This window comes from Siphateles boraxobius, unplaced genomic scaffold, assembly GCF_051911475.1.
Source record: "Siphateles boraxobius isolate OS27281-9 unplaced genomic scaffold, OSU_SipBor_1 20, whole genome shotgun sequence".
NCBI classification, from domain to species: Eukaryota; Metazoa; Chordata; class Actinopteri; order Cypriniformes; family Leuciscidae; genus Siphateles; species Siphateles boraxobius.
Genome location: NW_027508811.1, coordinates 1,197,300 through 1,216,970, shown reverse-complemented (window position 1 = coordinate 1,216,970; position 19,671 = coordinate 1,197,300). Strand labels below are relative to the sequence as shown.

The following is a 19,671-nucleotide window of genomic DNA, read 5'->3' as shown; positions in this document are numbered from 1 at the left end:
ACCAGCTCAGGGAGCCTTCCATTCCTTCCTGATCTTCACACGGAGATCGAGAGGGCATGGAAGAGCCCATGCTCTGCCCGTATTCACTGACATCAGCGGGTTAATTTCGCTGATGTTGATGGGATCGCAGAGCATGGGTATGTGTCGATGCCGCCCATTTGACGAGTCGTTTGCAAACTATCTCGTGTCTGGGCAGGCGTCGACACTGAGAGCTCCAACTCTGCCATCCAAACCGCTAAAGACAACAGCGCGTTTGAATGGCAGAGCATACACGGCAGCAGTTCAGGCTGGTGCTTCCCTGCACACCATGGCGGTGCTGCAGGCATACCGGGCCGACCTGCTGCAGGATCTCGACCAGGGGGCAGGGTTGTCCCCTAAGGCAGTACTGAGCCGCGCCGAACCACGGCTCTTGCGCTCCGGGCCACCAAACAAACTGCTGCCACGATCAGTCGGGCGATGGTGGCCACGGAGAGACAGCTTTGGTTAAACCTGGCCGACGTTGAGGAGAAAGAGAAGGCCTTTCTCCTCGATTCGTCGGTTTCGCCCTCTGAACTCTTTGGCCCCGCCGTGGAGGCGGGGCTAGGGAAGTTCAGGGAGGCGAAGGCGCGCTCAGCTGCTTTTAGGAAAAAACCTACATACCGCTGAGATCCGGTTCCACGCCCAGGCAGGCGGGAGGGCCTGGCCCTTCACGATCTGAGGACCGTAGACAGGGCCAGAGAGCCAGTGTCGCCTCTCGTGCGCCCCCTCTGTGGAGGAACAGGGCGCAGGAAAGGCGTGACTCCCGCTAGAAGAGGGATCTGAGGGAGGTTATCCAGCACAAGCGCATACAGCGTCGCTGATGGATAATCTCCCCGGAGGGCTTCATTAAAAAGAGAATCCAGCCCTCTCCTCTCTTCTGACTCCCCAGACGTTCATTACATCAGGCCTGGCGCTGGGCCTATGATAAGAACGATGTTCCAATGGCCCGCCTAGTCTTGGTTAGTAGAAACGCCTCTTTCAGGCATGTAAAGTGGTGGACCCCAGGTTCATAAAGAACTATCTGGCGAGTCTTCACTCCGCACGCCGCAGGTGAGCTGTCTGGTCTTTTCAAGAGTAAATTTTTGTGAATTAAAATTCCGAAATGTATCTCTCTACAGACCTCGTTCCCTGTATAGAGTCATGGGGTCATGTCAAGGTAATAAGGTAAGAGAACTTTATTGGATTATCAGGGCCCTGAAGTTCCCCGTTAGGTGGCCAGAACGGTAACTGTGTTAGCCTTCGGGCTGCTAGCCACCTCAGGGTAGAGTGGTTGGTCTCTCTCTTTAAATTGTTTTATTTAGAGTGTTGACTGACGCTAGAGCTTCAGATAGATCTTATGTCCGGCCCACAGGTCCGTTTGACTTCTTCCTGAGTATGTCGCCCCTTGAGCTCTGTTTGGGTTTTCATTAGGCTGAGCGATTCTGCAGCCCTTTGTATGGAATAATACAGACTATATTCTTTAGTAAGGCTGTGGCTCCTCCGAGCCCTCAGATAGATCTATGCTTGCAGGCTGGCCCTTACCAGGGCCGCCTCTGTAGCTGGCCTAGGCTGTGCCAGGGATAATAGAGGCGCTCTCCTAAAAATTTTAGCATTTCTTCCTCTGACCCTTCACTGTGTGAATGTTGGTTTCTAGCATCCCTGTATAAACAGCCTCCTCCCGTGGGAGTCGTTAGGCCAAGGCCCGCCCCCTTCTCTGCATTCTGGGGTGACTAGAGTAATGCAGCGTGGTGCTGAGGATGGTTTGTAAGGACATGGTAGGCCTCAAACAGGCCTCCGTGGTATATATGTCTTTATTGAGCAGGGTTAGGCCGTCTTTCGCTTCACGAAGAAGACTGGGTTTCCTGCCCGACCCTGCCATGCAGAACTGGCCTACGGATTTAGGCCGCCAGTTTAGGCTTCACTCACCTCGCTGAGCTACTGCTCGAGCGCTAGGTTGTAGGTGGTTGGCTTTCATTCAAGCCCCACTCCCCTAGGTTGGGCACAGATACATTTCTGTCACCCCTAGAGCCGCTGGCAGGCCCGCACCCTGGTAACCTCAGGGTGAGGTGTGAGTATTCCCCTGTGATACAGGGTAGGTCTGAGCACTTCACTCCCAGTTCTGTTTTATCCCACCTCGCACCACTATGGCTCGGGTCGAGTATGAAGTAAGCTTCACTTCTTCTTTGGTCGAAGTACGCTCCCCTGAAGCCAGAGCATTGCCCTGAGCTGACGCCCATGCATAGATGGTAGGCCCCTGGCTAACTGGGGCCTCCGTTGAGGCAGAGTGGCGTATGTTGTACTCCCCTTGTTTTAAGGGTGCTAGCTTTCTTGCGGAGTACACTGCCATGGGCAATGTGATTAGGCACCAGGATGCTGTAGGCGCTGTGTAAACAGTTTTTCTGCCAACGAAGGCTGCGCCATTAGGTAGTAGGCCTCAGCAGGCCTCCTTGATTGGACAGCCCCCCAGAGGGCACTGTAGGCCAGCTCACTTTACGTGGTTGGCCTTGGTGGTTCGGGCAGTTGACTCACTGATGGGTAGTAGGCCTTAAACAGGCCTCCTCGGAGGTGAGTCCCAACATTGTGGGACATACCTTATAGCGCTACTGGAAGCCCATTAGTGAATTATGCTGTGTAGTATGGTTTCCAACAGTGTACTTTATGGCAGAATATGACTTGCTATTAGCTAGTAGGCCCGACCAGGCCTCCCTGATAGGCGAGTCCCCAGCTGGCTGGCCTTAGCAGGCCACCTTATACTTTCACCCGGACTCAGGGCTCAAAGCTACCAGTGGTTATCAGGTAGTAGGCCACTCAGGCCTCCCTGAAGGTTAATTCCCACTTAAGATGGTTATCAGGTAGTAGGCCTCACCCGGCCGCCCTGAAGGCGAATTCCCACTTACGTTGGCTATCAGGTAGTAGGCCTCTCTGGGCCTCCCTGAATGTGAGCTCCCAAATATTGTGGCTGTCAGGTAGTAGGCCGCTCTGGGCCTCCCTGGATGTGGGCTCCCAAATATTTTGGCTGTCAGGTAGTAGGCCTCACCAGGCCTCCCTGAAGGTGAGTTCCCACATGCTGTGATTATCAGGTAGTAGGCTCCTCCAGGCCTCCTTGAATGAGAACGGTCAGGTAGTAGGCCTCACCAGGCCTCCCTGAAGGTGAGTTCCCACAGATAGTGGTGACCAGGTAGTAGGCCTCACCAGGCCTCCCTGAAGGTGAGCTCCCCACATACTGTGGTTGTAAGGTAGCAGGCCTCACCGGGCCTCCCTGAAGGAGGAGTTCCCACGTACTGTGGTTATCAGGTAGTAGGCCTCTCTTGGCCTCTCTGAAGGTGAGCATCTCACATACTGGGGTTATCAGGTAGTAGGCTCCTCCAGGCCTCCTTGATTGAGAACGGTCAGGTAGTAGGCCTCACCAGGCCTCCCTGAAGGTGAGTTCCCACAGTTTGTGGTTACCAGGTAGTAGGCCTCTCCAGGCCTCCCTGAAGGTGAGCTCCCCACATACTGTGGTCGTAGGGTAGCAGGCCTCACCGGGCCTCCCTGAAGGTGAGTTCCCACGTACTGTGGTTATCAGGTAGTAGGCCTCACGTGCCTCCCTAAAGGATCAGGTAGTAGGCCTCTCCGGGCCTCCCTGTAACGCTCCCTAGTGGTGCTGGGTTTATGAAGCTAGTGGTCTCTTGCTATCAGTTTCAGCTAGCCTTAATAGGCAGCTGCTGAAGGCGAGCTTGCGCCCTGGCTCGCTAAAGTGTTCATTCTCTGCTAAAGGTTCCCTCCCGGAACCTTTTCTGCCTACAGCCTGGTTTGCCTACCAGGCAGACCTTGTGCTCCCCTCACGAGGGTCTCTATGAGCATGCGGCTTCCTGAGTCTGGTCAGACGGTCGTAGGCCTCTCGTGAGGCCTCCCAGTTAGATCAGCCCTTAGGCCTTCACAGGCCTCCTCAGTGTTTTGAAACACAGACACTGGGTTGATCCGTGGATCGAGTAGAGAAACTCCCCTCGCTAGCAAGGGTCGGAAAGCACTATGCTGAGTCATACTCTCCGGGATATCCCGTCTCTGAGATCCGGGCTGAGTGGTTCACTGCCAGCTTCGCAGTCCCTCGGGTTGGATGCCTTACTTAAGGCATTTGTCCAGAGGCTCTGTCTTCAGACAGACAGGATTTGGCCTGACTTAGTGTCTAAGTACTGGCGCCAGGTCAGGCCGTCCTGGTGGCATTTCGGGGTGAATACGTTCCCCTGAATAGTGACTGGCTGGGGTTCCCTTGGGTTCCCTAGCCACATTCCCTAGAAGGGACCCCTTCTAATTGGAAGCTGAGGTTCCAGGCCCGGAGCCGGCCCAGGTAGACCTTTCATTTAACCATGTTTATGAAGGTTTTTCTGTGAGGCTGTAGCTTGGGCTATGACCGTAGGGAATGCTGTCACTGACAGCCCAGTGTGACCTGAGGGTGAGTGGTTCTAGCATTTCATTTGAAGTTGCTGGTTCTGACAGTTGTCACTGCCACTTGGCATGCACTCCCCTTAGCATGGCGGCGTTGGTATATCGTTCCCCATAGCGTCGTTGACGTATTGTTGAGTTCCCTTCGAAAGGGAACGTCTCAGGTTACGACTGTAACCTATGTTCCCTGAGAACAGGGAACGAGACAATACGTCTCCCTGCCATGCCGCGGGGCTTGCCTACCGTACAGTCCCTTCAGACGATAAGGTGATTTGTCATGTTTGCAAGGCGCCCCTTTACACTTCCAGGTCGCACGTTAATCATTCACGCTAATGATTCACGGGCTGTCGCCGGTCAATATGATTGACGTGATTTGATAGTGATTTCAGACACCTGTCACGCCTGAGGCGTTCCCCCATAGCGTCGTTGACGTATTGTCTCGTTCCCTGTTCTCAGGGAACATAGGTTACAGTCGTAACCTGAGACGTTTTCTATTATTTTTCTTTGTATTTGCTGTAATGTTATGGCGTTGTTTTCTAGGACCATGTTTATGATTTCAGTTTCCTGTTCAGGAGATAGAACACGTTCCCGACCACCTTGTGTTGGTAATCTTTCAGTTCTGCCAAACAAATAGTAAAATATGTAAATACAAAGTAGGTATACATTTCCTAAATACTTGAAACATACTTTACAGTATTTTTACAGTCCTACAGAACAGTCCACATACAATACTGTACTCATTGAGTACTGTATTGATATGCAGTACTGCAATTTTCTAGTGGGAGTAGATTTCTTACCAATTCTCATTTCGGAAAGTTCGGATGATGGATGCTACAGTGTACCTGCTCAGATTTGGCTGTACTCTTTGCCCAGCCTCCTTCATTGTTAGACCATGGTTGACCACATGATCAACCAAAGTGACTCGGATCTCATCAGAGATTACGGTCCTCGTCCTCCTCCTCTTATTCTCACACCTCTGGCTCTGCCTCTGTTTCCAATGTTGGCATCCATTGCTCCATTGAAGAGCTCACCTGTTGCCCTTTTATGCTAAAGCTCTGATTGCTAATTGTAAAATAGTGTGACGGGTGTTTGCCCATGTGAGGAGTCAGTGTGCATATTTGAATGGCAGTGTGTTCCTTGTGAAAACAAGATATTTTCTGCATGAAAATTGTGCCAAAAGCAGAGAATTGTGTGTAGTGTTTTGAAAAAAGTGTGTTTTAGAACTGCAATTTGAGAGTAAAGCAGGAATTGTGCTTGCAGTTTAGCAGAATTGGTTCAGGGGGTTGGTGAATGAGTTACATGTTGTGGTTATTGTGTCTCAAGTACCAGAATTTGTGTGTAAACAATTGAGAAAAACTGTAATTAAATAAAAGATCACTTATGTGTACTTAGAGTAAACTAGAAGAAAAAGTTATAAAACCTTAAACTGTTTTTGTCAGGCACTTCATAGACCCTCTTATAGGGGTCCCATCATATGATCATCTTATGGATTTAGTTTTAATCAGTTTTGTTTTAATACATTTTTAATTTGAATAAAATTTCATTAATCAAATGAAATAACCCCTTAAACATGAAAGTGTTATGCGATCATTTATGTAAGACCTTATAAAGGTTACGTACCTTTTTTGCCATCAAGTGTTTTTAAACACTTTGAGAAATGAGTCTTTGAACGTTTTTTTTTTCTTTACACAAGGGTAATACTCTCAGCTAAACAAATTTCACAGTGTTTAAATGATAATGTCCATTCTTGAGAATTTAGCAGATTTTGTCCCAAAATCAGTGCAGAAAATTTGAAGAAAAAAAGCCATCAGACTGTGTTTGGCCAGGTGATCAGTGCAAATCTGAATTGAGTAACATTCACTTATGTAAACTATTTACAATATCAAAACAGTCAATTTTATGTCCAGAAAATGTGGAAAACCGGCTTCAGTGTGGTGGTCTAATAGTTTGCAAGTAAACACAACCTCCCACTCTTTGCTCTGAACATACACAAATTCAGTGGATCATAAAATCGAGCAGCTTATGCTCGTAAGTGGGAGCCTTATTTGAAGACGTTTAATTGGCGCACACACTCCGACAATTTCTTGGCAGCGTGACGTAGATAACTGTACTCATTTGCGTTATTACTGAGTAAACAGTTTTTCAGCTCCCAAATAGAAAACCTTGAGATCTGTTGGTTTATGATGGAGTGGAGGAGCATGTATGTGTGTGTGTGTGTGTGTGTGTGTGTGTGTGTGTGTGTGTGTGTGTGTGTGTGTGTGTGTGTGTGTGTGTGTGTGTGTGTGTGTGTGTGTGTGTGTGTCTGTGTGTGTCTGTGTGTGTCTGTGTGTCTGTGTGTTTATGAACCACAAAGTAATTGCATGCAATCATCCAAAATGTTTATACTGTACCGATACTGTAGCTAGGCTGAGAGTTCTTGGTGACATTGGTTTGAAGCTGGTGAGCAAGTCACTATATGGAACATTTGCGAGAAAGAACAACAAGGTCTTCAAGTTTCAATGTGTATATGCAGGAAGTTAAAGAGGTCAGAGGTGAGTGCTTGACGGATATTAGGTGAACTTGAGGGTGGAGGACAACTCAGCGGAAGGTGCTTCGGAGGTGGTGTGCTTGGTCATATCAACCGCTTTTAGACAAAGGCCACGTTGATAAGGTCTGTGAGGGAAATGAGAGCTGGAAATTAGTGTTTCTGCTCTTCAGGATGTTTATTATCCCTCTCTTTTTTCTCCTTCTCTCTTACTTTCTCTGCATGGGTTCTTCAATGTCTTCTGTTATATTATATGTTATTGAGATTGATCCTTAAAGATCACAAAAAATAATTTCGCACACTCATATTTTTTTCAAAATGAATGACTTTGCTTCTTTTGTAGAACACAGAAGAAGAACTTTTGAATAATGTAAAGAGGCTATACAATAGTTTGTGTGACATAGAAAATTAAATTTAAGTAATTAGAGTAGAGATCTCTGGATCTGGTTTGATCTTTTAATCCACTTCACCAGTCTGATAGATTTGTTCATTGTTTTAAATGATCCGGTTATAGCAGTTAATAGGTTGTTTTAGGTTAGTAGCCTAGTAGCCTATCATTGAATACTGAAATTGATTTTTGTGCTCATGCTCACATGAATCACTTTTAAGAGACTTTTATTTTATGATGCATTTGTGTTTTTTTAAAGCTACTTTTGTAGTGAATACCTTTTAAGATACTTTTATGATGCATTTGTCTTTTTAAAGCTTCAATGGCTTAGTCCAAAAAAAATAATTGTAAAGAAAAGAGCAGCCAGTGCATGCTTAATAATTTATCTTTCTGTGTCCCATAAGTTTGGAAAGACATAGTGAGTAAATTCAATTTAAAACTATCCCTTGATGGTCAATGTTAGAGAACAGGCATAATATACTGTACATCTACAAACTGGTACTGTACTGTGACTGTTTAGTACTAAATATAAAAGCACTGCCCTCATTACCCTTGAGAGCACCCTTAAACAGACCCTGAGTTAAAGTGGGTTATACCACGTAAGGGATCCTATTGGAAGAATGTCTTTAAATAAACTATGTCCTATCTCCATGCACACTGCGCTCTCATGCTCACGCCTACTAAAACATGCCACAAATAAACTTCTATCTCCCAGATAACACACATACACAGAAACAGCCCATAACTAATTCAGCTCTTATATACATGCACTCTTCCACACATGGGAAAAGCACAAACATCGGTATAGTCACTTTCAGCCTTATACCGTATCTGTGCTGTTTGTCAAATATGCAGCCATCACATAACATGCTAACATGCCCATATCCTAATGTGACATAAACAGAAAATGGCCATTTCATACTTTAAACTGCTTGTGTTCTTTACTGTGTTTAAAATCACGTGAACATATAGATTTCTTATGTTTTGACTACATGAAGTCGTTACATTACATTCAGATGCTAAGGTTAAAGGCCTGTTTACACCAACACAAATAAAAATTCGGTCCAATACCCATACCCCGATTCCAGGTTCTCCCTCTGATATTCACTGTCACTCTCCATTTGTGAGCGCTACCAAGTCGCAATAGCTGCATTTGAAAACACAGACTGTCTGAGTAGGTACTACTATAGAATTATAAGAACTTACTTTCAATCGTTAAAAAGTATGTTATATATACTATGAATGTGTGTAGTATCAATAAAATCCGGACTTACTATGTCCGCAATGTTGTCATTGTCATGTGACTTACGGTTACAAACATAGTTGTGTAGCTTCACTGTAATTCACCAATCATCTCAGTAGCACCTCAATACAGTACATGAGATCCACGGGGAGGAGTCGGATCAAGATCCAAGGGGTGGAGATGGGTAGGATTAGGGGTGGGTTTAGGGATCAGGGGGCGGAGATGGGTAAGTTTAGGTATATGTAAGGTGGGAGTAGTTGGATCTGGATCCGACTCCTCCCCGTGGATTTCATGTTCTGCAGTGAGGACCATCTCAATCATCTCCCATGGCCTCATGGGATAGTAAAATGTCCATTTAATGTGCAATTTTTCAGAATCTCAGTGGAAGTATTAGGCCATCCATGTACTTTTCATCTACTGTTTTATGAATACTATGAATTCAGACATGGTACTCTTTTCAGACACCTTTTTTTTAATGTACTGTGCTACTATATATCAGAGAAGTAGGCATAATGTGAGAGCAACAGTTCTGGGCATGTGCCTAAGCTGAGGGCAAAAAACATTGCAAGTTAGTCTCGAACAAAAAGTTGCTAAAAATATAATTAATGAGTTTTGATATGCATTTAAAGGTGAGTTTCTGCAACACAAGTGGCACCTAGCGGAATAAAAATAATGCCCCCTTCACGTGTCGCGCCCCTGACATCTACACTTACCTGATAGAGAAACCGAGTGTTTATAGTAAAGAGAAACTGAGGGGGTATAAATCCTTAGACGCTTATAACTACGTACTGAATGGTCAGGTACAAGACTTAAAATACAAAGATTTAACAGATGAGTTTTGTGTCGTACGATCCGAAGTTCTGCCTAGCCAGTGCCAAGGCCAGAAGATGACCATGTACCAGGCTTGGGTCATTGTAAACAGAAGAAACAACTACATCTTGACGGCGAACTGCACTTGCATGGCTGGGTGAGTAGCTAATATCAGATTAGAAAGCTCACATTTGATATTGAATTTAAATGAAAAAACACTTTTGTTGTTAACAGTTATGTTAGCTAACATTATCTTTTGTTAACTATGTTGGTGTGTTAGTGATGTTGTTGTGTTAACTATGTTGTTGTGTTAGCTATGCTATGAGATGAGCAACAAGTTATCACAAGTTATCAGTTTAATTTTCCATCTGACATAAGTCTAGGGTCTTGCTGCAGCCATGCAGCCGCAGTGCTGTTTAAGGTAGAGCTGTATGTTAGGATGGGGAGGACCGAGCAGCCAGCAGGCACATCAGGAGAATGTCTCTGGAAACAGACAAAGAGAGAGGTCAAACCAGCCAGAGTTAGTGAGATCAACTTCCAGAGGCCTAAAAGACAGTTGACAGCAGCAGTTCCAGCCAAAGTCAGGAGGATCAGTAGCAGTGCTAGAGGCATGTACCAGAGTAGATGAGGCTTTGTTACTTTGGCAAGAGAAACAAAGTGATTTAAGATAGAATTAAGCTGCAATTACTAACTGACCAGGTCAGAGCTATACTGCTAGGTGTGGGTTCACTCTCAAGTGTCCATTCAAAATTGTAAGTGCTTAGTTGAATCTCAACACATTTTACATACAACACAATTACCAGATATGAGACAACCAAGAAAGCAATACAATATCGGATGGAGTGTTCCTTTTCGGACTTTATAGAGAAGCGTGGTTCTCACCCTACAGCCATACTACAAAATAATAATGATCTCATAGAAAATGATGAATTGCCGTAGATGCTGCTGTAGCTGTAAAGTAGTTCAGCCTTAAACCTCTAAAAAAAAGCAACACACATTAATGCAGCAGTTCTATTAATCCAGGACATCAGATATAATAGTAAAACACTGACAGGGACGATTTTATTGCACAGTAGGTACTATTGTACAGTACTATTACTTAAGAACTGTGACTATATTTTACTGATAATTCTTACTACTTACATAGAATGTTTTTGAATGCAGGACCTTTACTTGTTGTGGAGTATTGTCAGTGTGTTGTTACTTTTACTAAACCGAATGCACCCACTTTGCATGTTCATTTAGCTGTATATTCATAAGATGCCAATCATCTAAATGAATGTGTGTTAAATATTGTTGTCCTATTTCATCTTCTAGAGCTCACAGATGAAAACATCCAGGAACTGTATTTGATTACCCCTTACGCTGCTGTTCTGACCAGCATAGAAACCAGTGACACTGACACAGCGTCTGAGTCTGAGCTAGAGCTAGAGCATCCTCCAGAGTTGCCAGAGCCACTCACAGCCTTGTATTACCCCACGCTCAGACAGCACACACATGGGGACATCAGAGATAAATGTGAGGAAGCCTATCTCAACATGAGAAGAAACATCGACCCTGATCAGTGTGAGAAACTTGAGTCCATCACAAAACTGCAGGCAAAGTCCCAAGACTGGCACACTCACAGGGCAGGCAGGATTAACAGCACAACATTTTATACTGTATGTAAAGGTGACTATCTGCATGAACCGCCTTCAACCTGATTCAACCTGATGAACCGCACCTAGGCGCATCTCTAGATGGGAAAGTTGTGTGCTCCCGCTCTGGGCGGAAGGGGTCTTGGAAATCAAATGCCCATATAAATACAGGGAAGGCCTACAGGGTGTGACAGTCAGTGAGAATTTCTGCCTTGACCAAACATTCCAACTAAAGAAGACACACCAGCACTACCACCAGGTTCAATTGCACATGTTCTACTGCAATGTATAGTACTGTGATTTTGTGGTGTGGACAACTCAGGAGCTGGTTGTAAATCGCATCCCAAGAGACAAAGAGCTCTTGCAGAAGGATTTACCTAAAGCGAAGCAATGTTTTGTATCTTTCATTCTGCCAGAACTTCTAACCCGCAGCCAAGATCCTGCCCTTCAACCACCAGTACTTTGTAACACCTATGAAAAGCCAGAGTTTGGTAAAATGATTGAGTGTACCATATGCAAACACTTCTTTCATTATAGTTGTGCACAAGTTAAGAGGAGGCTACAGAACTGGCTGTGTCTATCTACACGGTTAAACCTTCAATGTGTTGGATAAGGTATTGGGAATGGAAATGTATGTATGTAATGGCATAGGAGGTATAAAGTAAATGACTCCTGTAAATGATGTAAATTAAGACTGACATCACAATAAAATTTAGTATTAAGATGTAAATATTTTCTAGAAATAAAAATTCTGAACACTGCAAATTAATTATAAACTTTCTGTATTTAATAATTCTTTCTTACCAGGTTCTTAATAATTCCAGTCACAATTAATCACAACAATGTAAATACGATCACAGATGATTCACAATTTATCACAACAATGTATATACAGTCACAAATGATTCACAATTAATCAATAGTTTAGAAAAAAACAATTAAATTCTCAAAGTAACACACAGTAGAGTGAAAAGCATATAAATTGTCAGCACATTGTTGTACACACAGACACACAACAACAACACAGACATTTCATACACAACATACTCTCTCTTTTCTGGGCAACACAGATTTACACAAATTGGTAAGAGCACCACAGACAATCACCATGTCATCCAAAAGGCTAACTTGGGAAATTGGAATAACAGAATGCAAAATTTTGAAACTCTTCCATCTGCTTATAACTCTCTCTACATGTATTCTCACACGCGACAGTTGTCTGGATAAATCTACTATACAAGCAGGTAACTGACTCTTTCCTTTGGTGAAATTTGGTATACGCAAAGTGGCACCTTAAGCACCAAGTTCATCCCTGATCAACAACCCCCTGTCTGCTAAGATTTCATGTGTTGGCTCTAACAAGTGCAAAAATCCCGATTCAAGTGTTATCTGCTTATCTGACACTCTCCCACCCCAACCCGTGGACAGAAATGAAACTGCCCCAGCAGGTGTTATTCCCACCAGGTACTTAACAATCTTATGATGCTTGTAATTGGACCAGGTTTGAGCTCTGGCAGTCAAGTTAGTAGGTCTCTCTATGAATATCTCTCTATGAATACTTCTCACTGAGACTGTTGTATGCTGCTTCAGGGACCATAGCCTCAGCTTCTTCCACTAGTTCCTCTGGTGTCGTTGGATCATCATTAGCTGGAAGACATTTGTGAAAGACAAGTGACAAAGCAGTTTGATAAATGTATGTATGACAAGAACATTGTACTGTGCATAAAACATTTTGAATGTTCTTACCATGGCAAGGAGCCTCTTGCTCCACTGTCGAACATTCCCTTTTCCTCTTCCTTTCCAGACTAAGAAAAGCATAACAAAACAGAGACAAAACAGAGATTTTAGTGAGGAAGACTGCACACACAATTACAGCCTATGGTAACACTCACCTAGCCACATTTAGAAAACTAAATTTCACTTACCTGTCCAGCTTTTCCACAGGTCTGTCATTCTGCCGTTTATAGAAAAAACAGAGGGGATGAAGTCATGGCTGTCTTCATCCATAGAAGCCTCTCCTACAAAATAATAAGAAGTAATTAAAGCTAATGTCAGCCTACCTTACAATGTAGTTAGTTAGCTAGCTAACGCTACCCTTTTGGTTGGCTACTAACAGTGACGAACGTTAGCAAATCGTTGCTAAAAACTAATTTACTTGAACACACACCTGTACATGACACGGGCCATCTCACTGTATACTCTCCCTTTCTACATTTGCAACACCTGCAACGTTTGAAGGGGAGACAACACCAACAGTGTATGTTTATGTTACCTAACGTTAGCCATTAGCTAACTGCTAGTTGTGCTACAAACAAAGTTCGCTAATTATGACCTAAAAAAGTCATGTAGCATTGAAGCATGTAGAAATCTGTAGATAACGTAACTTAACCAAACCATAACGTACCAATGAAAAGACAATAGTTTATTTACATTTACATACATAGAGCATTTTTGATGATCGTTTCTGTCCAGTCCGCTCGTTTTATTGCATTTAACCACAGCTGTCGTCAGTTTTTTTGTCTGGCAGTGGCAGCAGGTATACGATAACATTTCAAATTGCCTGTACTTCGTCGATTCTGGCAACCAACAACACAACAAGACGACATTTTAAGCTCCTTGTGTAGCCGACCCTGTGCTGGTTTGTATTAGCCGCCTCCAGTTGTCCGTTTGTTTTGCCTCCAGCTAACGCTGTGACGTAAATGTGACGTCAGTGCAAAAGGGGTCTATTAAGAATACTTTTAGCTGTGTTGCTATTTGTCATGAGTAAGCAAGTGAGTAGACTTACAACCCATTCTCACTCCAAAGGCGTCAAAAACTGAAGCATGGTCAAGCGCCCGCGTCGTCAAATAGCAGACGCCGAAGGCGCCCCTTGGCGTCACTCTGTGGCGCATTAGGAGCTACATTGCTTTCAATGGGAAACCTGTGGCGGCAATAACAGACGCGAATTGTATCAGTAGGAAATAGCGTTGAAGAAGTCTCATTCCGAACACATCGCGATGTTTGGCATCAGGTCACGTGTGCCAGATGTTGGTAAGTAGTCGTAAATACGCTGTCCAAATAATGTTTGCTATAATGTCTTTTCTGTTTGTCGATATTAATCAGATTAGCTCTCTCATGTTCAGTCACTGCATTATATCTGCCATCTCCACGGAGGCTTTGCGTTTCACTGGTTTCTAATTCAAAACACATTACTAAACTAATGTGATTAAACACTGTCTGTCACGTGACGTGCTATAACTTAGCCCTAGACCTTCAATCAGTTAATCATATATGAAATATATATTCATGTCAGGTTCAAAGTAGTAATTAGTTCCAAAGTGGTATTTGTAGTGGAGGCGCAGTAAGCACAACACTTACCATGCTTTTACCACAGTATTTGCAGTTTTAATGTGTCATTTGTTGTAAATGCACAGTAACCACAAAACTTACCATGCTTTTACCACAGTATTGGTAGTTTTAAAGTAATATTTGTTGTAAATGCATAGTAACCACAACACTTACCATGCTTTTATCACAGTATTTGCAGTTTTAATGTGTCATTTGTTGTAAATGCACAGTAACCACAAAACTTACCATGTTTTTACCTCAGTATTGGTAGTTTTATAGTAATATTTGTTGTAAATGCATAGTAACCACAACACTTACCGTGCTTTTACCATAGTATTTGCAGCTTTAATGTGTAATTTGTTGTAAATGCACAGTAACCACAAAACTTACCATGCTTTTACCTCATTATTGGTAGTGTTAAAGTAATATTTGTTGTAAATGCATAGTAACCACAACACTTACCATGCTTTCATCACAGTATTTGCAGTTTTAATGTGTCATTTGTTGTAAATGCACAGTAACCACAAAACTTACCATGCTTTTACCTCAGTATTGGTAGTTTTATAGTAATATTTGTTGTAAATGCATAGTAACCACAACACTTACCATGCTTTTAATGCCTAATAATTTAAAATCCCAAAATTGTAAGGTAAATCTGTAATTTTTCCTTTAAATAATCCTATATATTATACATAATGATATTTTATTTTCTCTTTTTTCAGCTGAAAAGACCAAAAGGGCCTTTCGGACTCAGTCAGCTCATTATTGTTTGAGGAGAAGTAAACGGGAGACGAAAAGCTACAAAGGCAAATATTCACAATGGTATGTATGTGTTGGTTTTAACCTGTAATCAAACATTTTATCAATCATTTGTTGTTTCCTAAACCTTTTCTTACAAAACCCATAGCCCAATCAGTACAAACATAGTCTCTAAGTCTTAATAATTCACAAGATAGAACAAGTTCTCAAATTGATACGATGCACATACATATTTGTATACTCGTACATAATCCTGCAGCTTTTACTCCTAGTGCTGTCATTGGCTACTGCCTCAATTCCTGTACATATTTATCGCGATATTTGCAAATCAGTTGCAGATGCCCCACACACTGTCAGAAAGTGTATATTAATTGCATTGTAGTATTTAAAATTATTACAAATTGGACCCTGTCTGTTGATGTTCCAATGATACACGATGTCTCTCCACACCTCATGACCTACCTCTATCTGTTTGCAAGAGTGGAAAAGCTAATCTGACTTGTCACACGACATCAGATACTCGATTGTTTTGTCATGATCAGATCAGTTACACTGCTGATAACTGTCCCATTTGCATGTAAATCGTGTTATTTTTGCTTGCTATTAATGACATGCTTTTAATCATGCCCACATATCAGTAAACTTATTACATAAATGCATTTAACATTTAATTATCCAATCTCTTTACAGAAAAATATCCCACAGTTATGGATAAACTCACAACATCATCATCGAGTCCTGTGCTGGGCACATTGGGCAACAAGTGTCCTCCAACGTATTCGATACTTGGACTAGTTCTCCACATCTTCCCATGGGACACTGACATTCTTCAGGTTTTCGTGAAACATCTGTCTCCATGTCTTCCTTGGTCTTCGCTGTCTCCTGCATCCTCCTGGTGGTGTCCACTTCATTACTGTCTTTGTGCGGTGTTGTTTGGGCATGCATAGGATGTGTAATTGATGTCTGCCTAATGCCTTTATCAAATAAGCTTCAGTGCTCATCAGGAGTTTTGGTAAAGGACATATTCATTGACATCCATCAGTTCTAGTCATGCAGCGACTTCATGGTGCAATAGTCAAATGTATATTTCTGCAAGTGTATATAGCAGGTGTTTGTCCGAACAATTGAAGATAGTGAGAGATTTTCAGGAAAACCTTTTGAAAATAATAAATATTTATGGAATTCTGTTTGGTGCTGAAAGAGCATTACAGAAATGAGACACTTGACAACTGGACATTATTCTGTGAGTTTGTTACCTTTACATTTAGATGAACTTAATGTCTTGCATTTAGCTTCATTAAACCTTGTATTACAGTGGTTACTATAGTAAATATCCACCATAATTGCATCTATGGTATCATTATGTCACTGCCTGGTTAATGTAAATCTAATATACCCGTGAATGTATTTTATAGAAACATTTTCTTGCTGACATTTATAATCATTAACTATTTTAAGTTTCCTTTCATTTAGTTTCATTTAATAAAAGTGAACAATAATCACAAGGATATAAAACTATAGTTGAGAATGTAAAATGTTGTGCTTAAGTTTCTGCCTATTTGTTATTTAAAGGGAGGAAGAAACAAATATATTTTCACATAAAAAAAGTTAAGTCTCATTTCTTGGTTTGTAAAAAATATTACTTCATCATAGTGATTTTTTTTAAATGTTACTGTATGTGTAACTGTAATAGATTGCCTCTGTATCTGGCTATTTTTTTGTATATAATTAACTGATATTTATACAGTTGTGCAGTAGTTTTGGCACTACATTTGTCTTTAAACAGTTTGACATTAAATATTGGAATTCAGTATTTACAATCTAAATTGTGTGCATTCATTATGCTTTTGTTACATTTATTTGAATTCCAATAGTTCAGATGGTGGAGAATGGCATAAAGAAGTGATTAAGTTTATACCTTTGATATACTGTATATACACTGTAAATGTTAGAAACACTTTAGTACATGTAATTATCTTTAATTAAAATACTGCAAAACTACTCCTGCTGTAGGCCATTGCTTTGAAAAAAAGTTTCTCTTTCAAATGCATTTATGCATGAGTCAAATAATCAAAAACACGAATTTGTGTCATTGATCATGTGAACTCGTTTTTGGATGGTAAGCACACACGGGAGTCTTTTGTTTTTAAATGTGAGTTTTATTATTTTAATTTAATTAGAAGGAATACATATTTAACAGGCCAAATATTAAATCTATCCCTGCAGCCGGAACCAGAAGAGATCTGTCATCATTTACCATAAATGGGCAAGTAAGTGTGACGCATCTGTTCAGCTGGGTTGTCATTGGCTGTGACTGCATCGCAGTACTTGGTGTGATTGGATTATCTTTTAACCCATATAAAACGGCGCTTCCTGTTACAAAGTATGTTTTGGTGTTATTATCACGTTAGTTATACAATAAGTTAACTATAAAATGTCTCTATGCTGTGGGAAAATACTCCTTTATCGAGATTCCAACCCTAACCCTTAGCATTTCTGCACATCTCAATGAACTACAGCACCACGTTTCCTGTTGCATTGATAGAATGACAGAGATATATGGGTAATGTAGTTTAAAACGTTTAGCAATGTAACAATACATTTTAAATAAATAATATATTTAATGGACAACAGGATATCTAAATGTTCATTGTGCAAACCTTTATGACATAAACTGCCTTTATGACAGACTGAAATGTGATATTTTACTGTGAGCACTTTAAAAAAAAACCTTCATGCCAGCTTTCCATATATGTCTGAAAACTGTGCCCAACATTTAGTAAACATAGCATAAGCATTTGTCCTGCCGATTTTCTCTTTGATACACTAACCAGACTTTAAGTTACACCCATTTGAAATGTGTATTTGTTTGCTCTTCCGGGGGCCATTGCTGGGCCCCTGAGGGTGGAGGGGCAGTGCAATCTACACACATCTATTCTCCTCATCATGGACAACAAACTTTGTTTAGTCACATTTAAATACCAGACTATTTTATCTTTTCCCCCCTTTTCTATTCTAACATCATGCATGTATTAGGTTTTGATGGGTATTGTGAGACCATCTGATATGGAAATATTTTAAAGAAATGCTGTAATATATAACAATAATAATAATTAATATGTATTTACTTTTTTTGCATGAACACCAACAAATATAATGGATGAACCTACAACAACTTGTCATTATCCAATTTCCAGTGTTGGCAGTAAACAAAAATCAATTTATATATTTACACTTTACTATTTAGGTAAAGTGTCCCTACACAAGGATCCATACACAAGGATAATGCACTATTTAGTAAAACAACAAAGAAACAGTGCCAACATTTCTATTTCACCCCCTCTGATTGCTTCTTATATGCCTGACATCAGTAATATCTATGCTTTCATACTAAATGCAGTAGATGAACTAGAATGATCAACATGGATCATCTTCAATTATGATTGAAGTGTTTGTAGTAAAATAACCCACTGCAGCCTCTTGTTATTCACATACCTTCCCTTTATTTCACTGAAAACTGGCATACTTCTCACATGCCAGTATGTGCAACTTTTAGTGCATTGTTGTCCCAAATATCATTAACTAGATCAAAAATGTTTATGTCCTATTTTTAAATTATGAACTAAACTCATAAGAAATTAAAATTTCTCAAATAAAATATTACATTTACTGTACCAAACACCACTTTTAATACACAATATTCACCATATTTTATTAAACAATACTTTATTGGAGGACACAGCATAAAGTTGATAAAGTAGCATAAAGACAAATGAGATTCAAGATAAATAAAAATGGGTCTTCAAAAATACATTAACATCACATTAAACCATTCACAGCTGCTGAAGCCACATAATGAGTGCCAGAGAATCCTATTCAGTCACCTATGATACAGAAAACTTTGTGTTGATATTGTGTTGGAAAATAATTATTCATTATCACAGCTAAACTGGTTTCTTGCTCTTCCCTGTACATGTCTCTATCGTGTTCATGTTCTTCTTCCTCATCTAAACAGTTTGTTCAGTTGTGCCCTACAGTACAACTGATGAACAGAAGATGTGATCACTGATGTGGTGTAGCTTTTTCTCAGAGGAAGAAGTCTCAACATCCCATCGTCAGGCGCTCTCTAGTCCTGGTCTGAAAGTAAAACAATCAATTCAAATTAAGTTGTTTAATGGACAGTCAGGTCAGCTTCTGTTGTGTGTTATTTAAAGCAGTGATGGGCTACTCTGGCCCTCAGCGTCCACTGTCCTGTAGATTTAGCTCCAACCTCAAACCCTCCTGCATATGTCTACAAGTAAACCTGGAGACTTTGGTTAAAATGTTCAGATGTGCTCAATTAGGGTTTGATGTAAACTCTCCACCTCAAAAAGGAGAACGCAAAATGGCCTGAGTTGCCTGTTCCTTATTTAAATTTACAAAGCAGTAGTCAGTACATTATATTATACACATTGAAGTATTATGTATATATATAAAATTGCAGCACATACAGGTGAAACTCGAAAAATGTTAATATCGTGCAAAAAAAAATTTTATCAATTTTTTTTATCGTGCAAAACTTTAT

The 19,671-nt window shown here is 41.3% G+C and overlaps 2 long non-coding RNA genes across 2 annotated transcripts; one reads left to right on the top strand and one right to left on the bottom strand.

Moving 5' to 3' along the window:
- Positions 1 to 12,576: 12,576 nt before the first annotated feature.
- On the bottom strand, positions 12,577 to 13,223 carry LOC143744657 (uncharacterized). The gene is made up of 3 exons (XR_013205869.1): positions 12,947 to 13,223; positions 12,768 to 12,826; positions 12,577 to 12,668 (listed from the first exon to the last, which is right to left on the bottom strand). It is a non-coding gene; the product is annotated as an uncharacterized LOC143744657 (long non-coding RNA).
- A 680-nt stretch (positions 13,224 to 13,903) lies between these two features.
- Positions 13,904 to 16,005, top strand: LOC143744656 (uncharacterized). Its single transcript, XR_013205868.1, has 3 exons — positions 13,904 to 14,051; positions 15,071 to 15,170; positions 15,798 to 16,005. It is a non-coding gene; the product is annotated as an uncharacterized LOC143744656 (long non-coding RNA).
- The last annotated feature ends 3,666 nt before the right edge of the window (positions 16,006 to 19,671 follow it).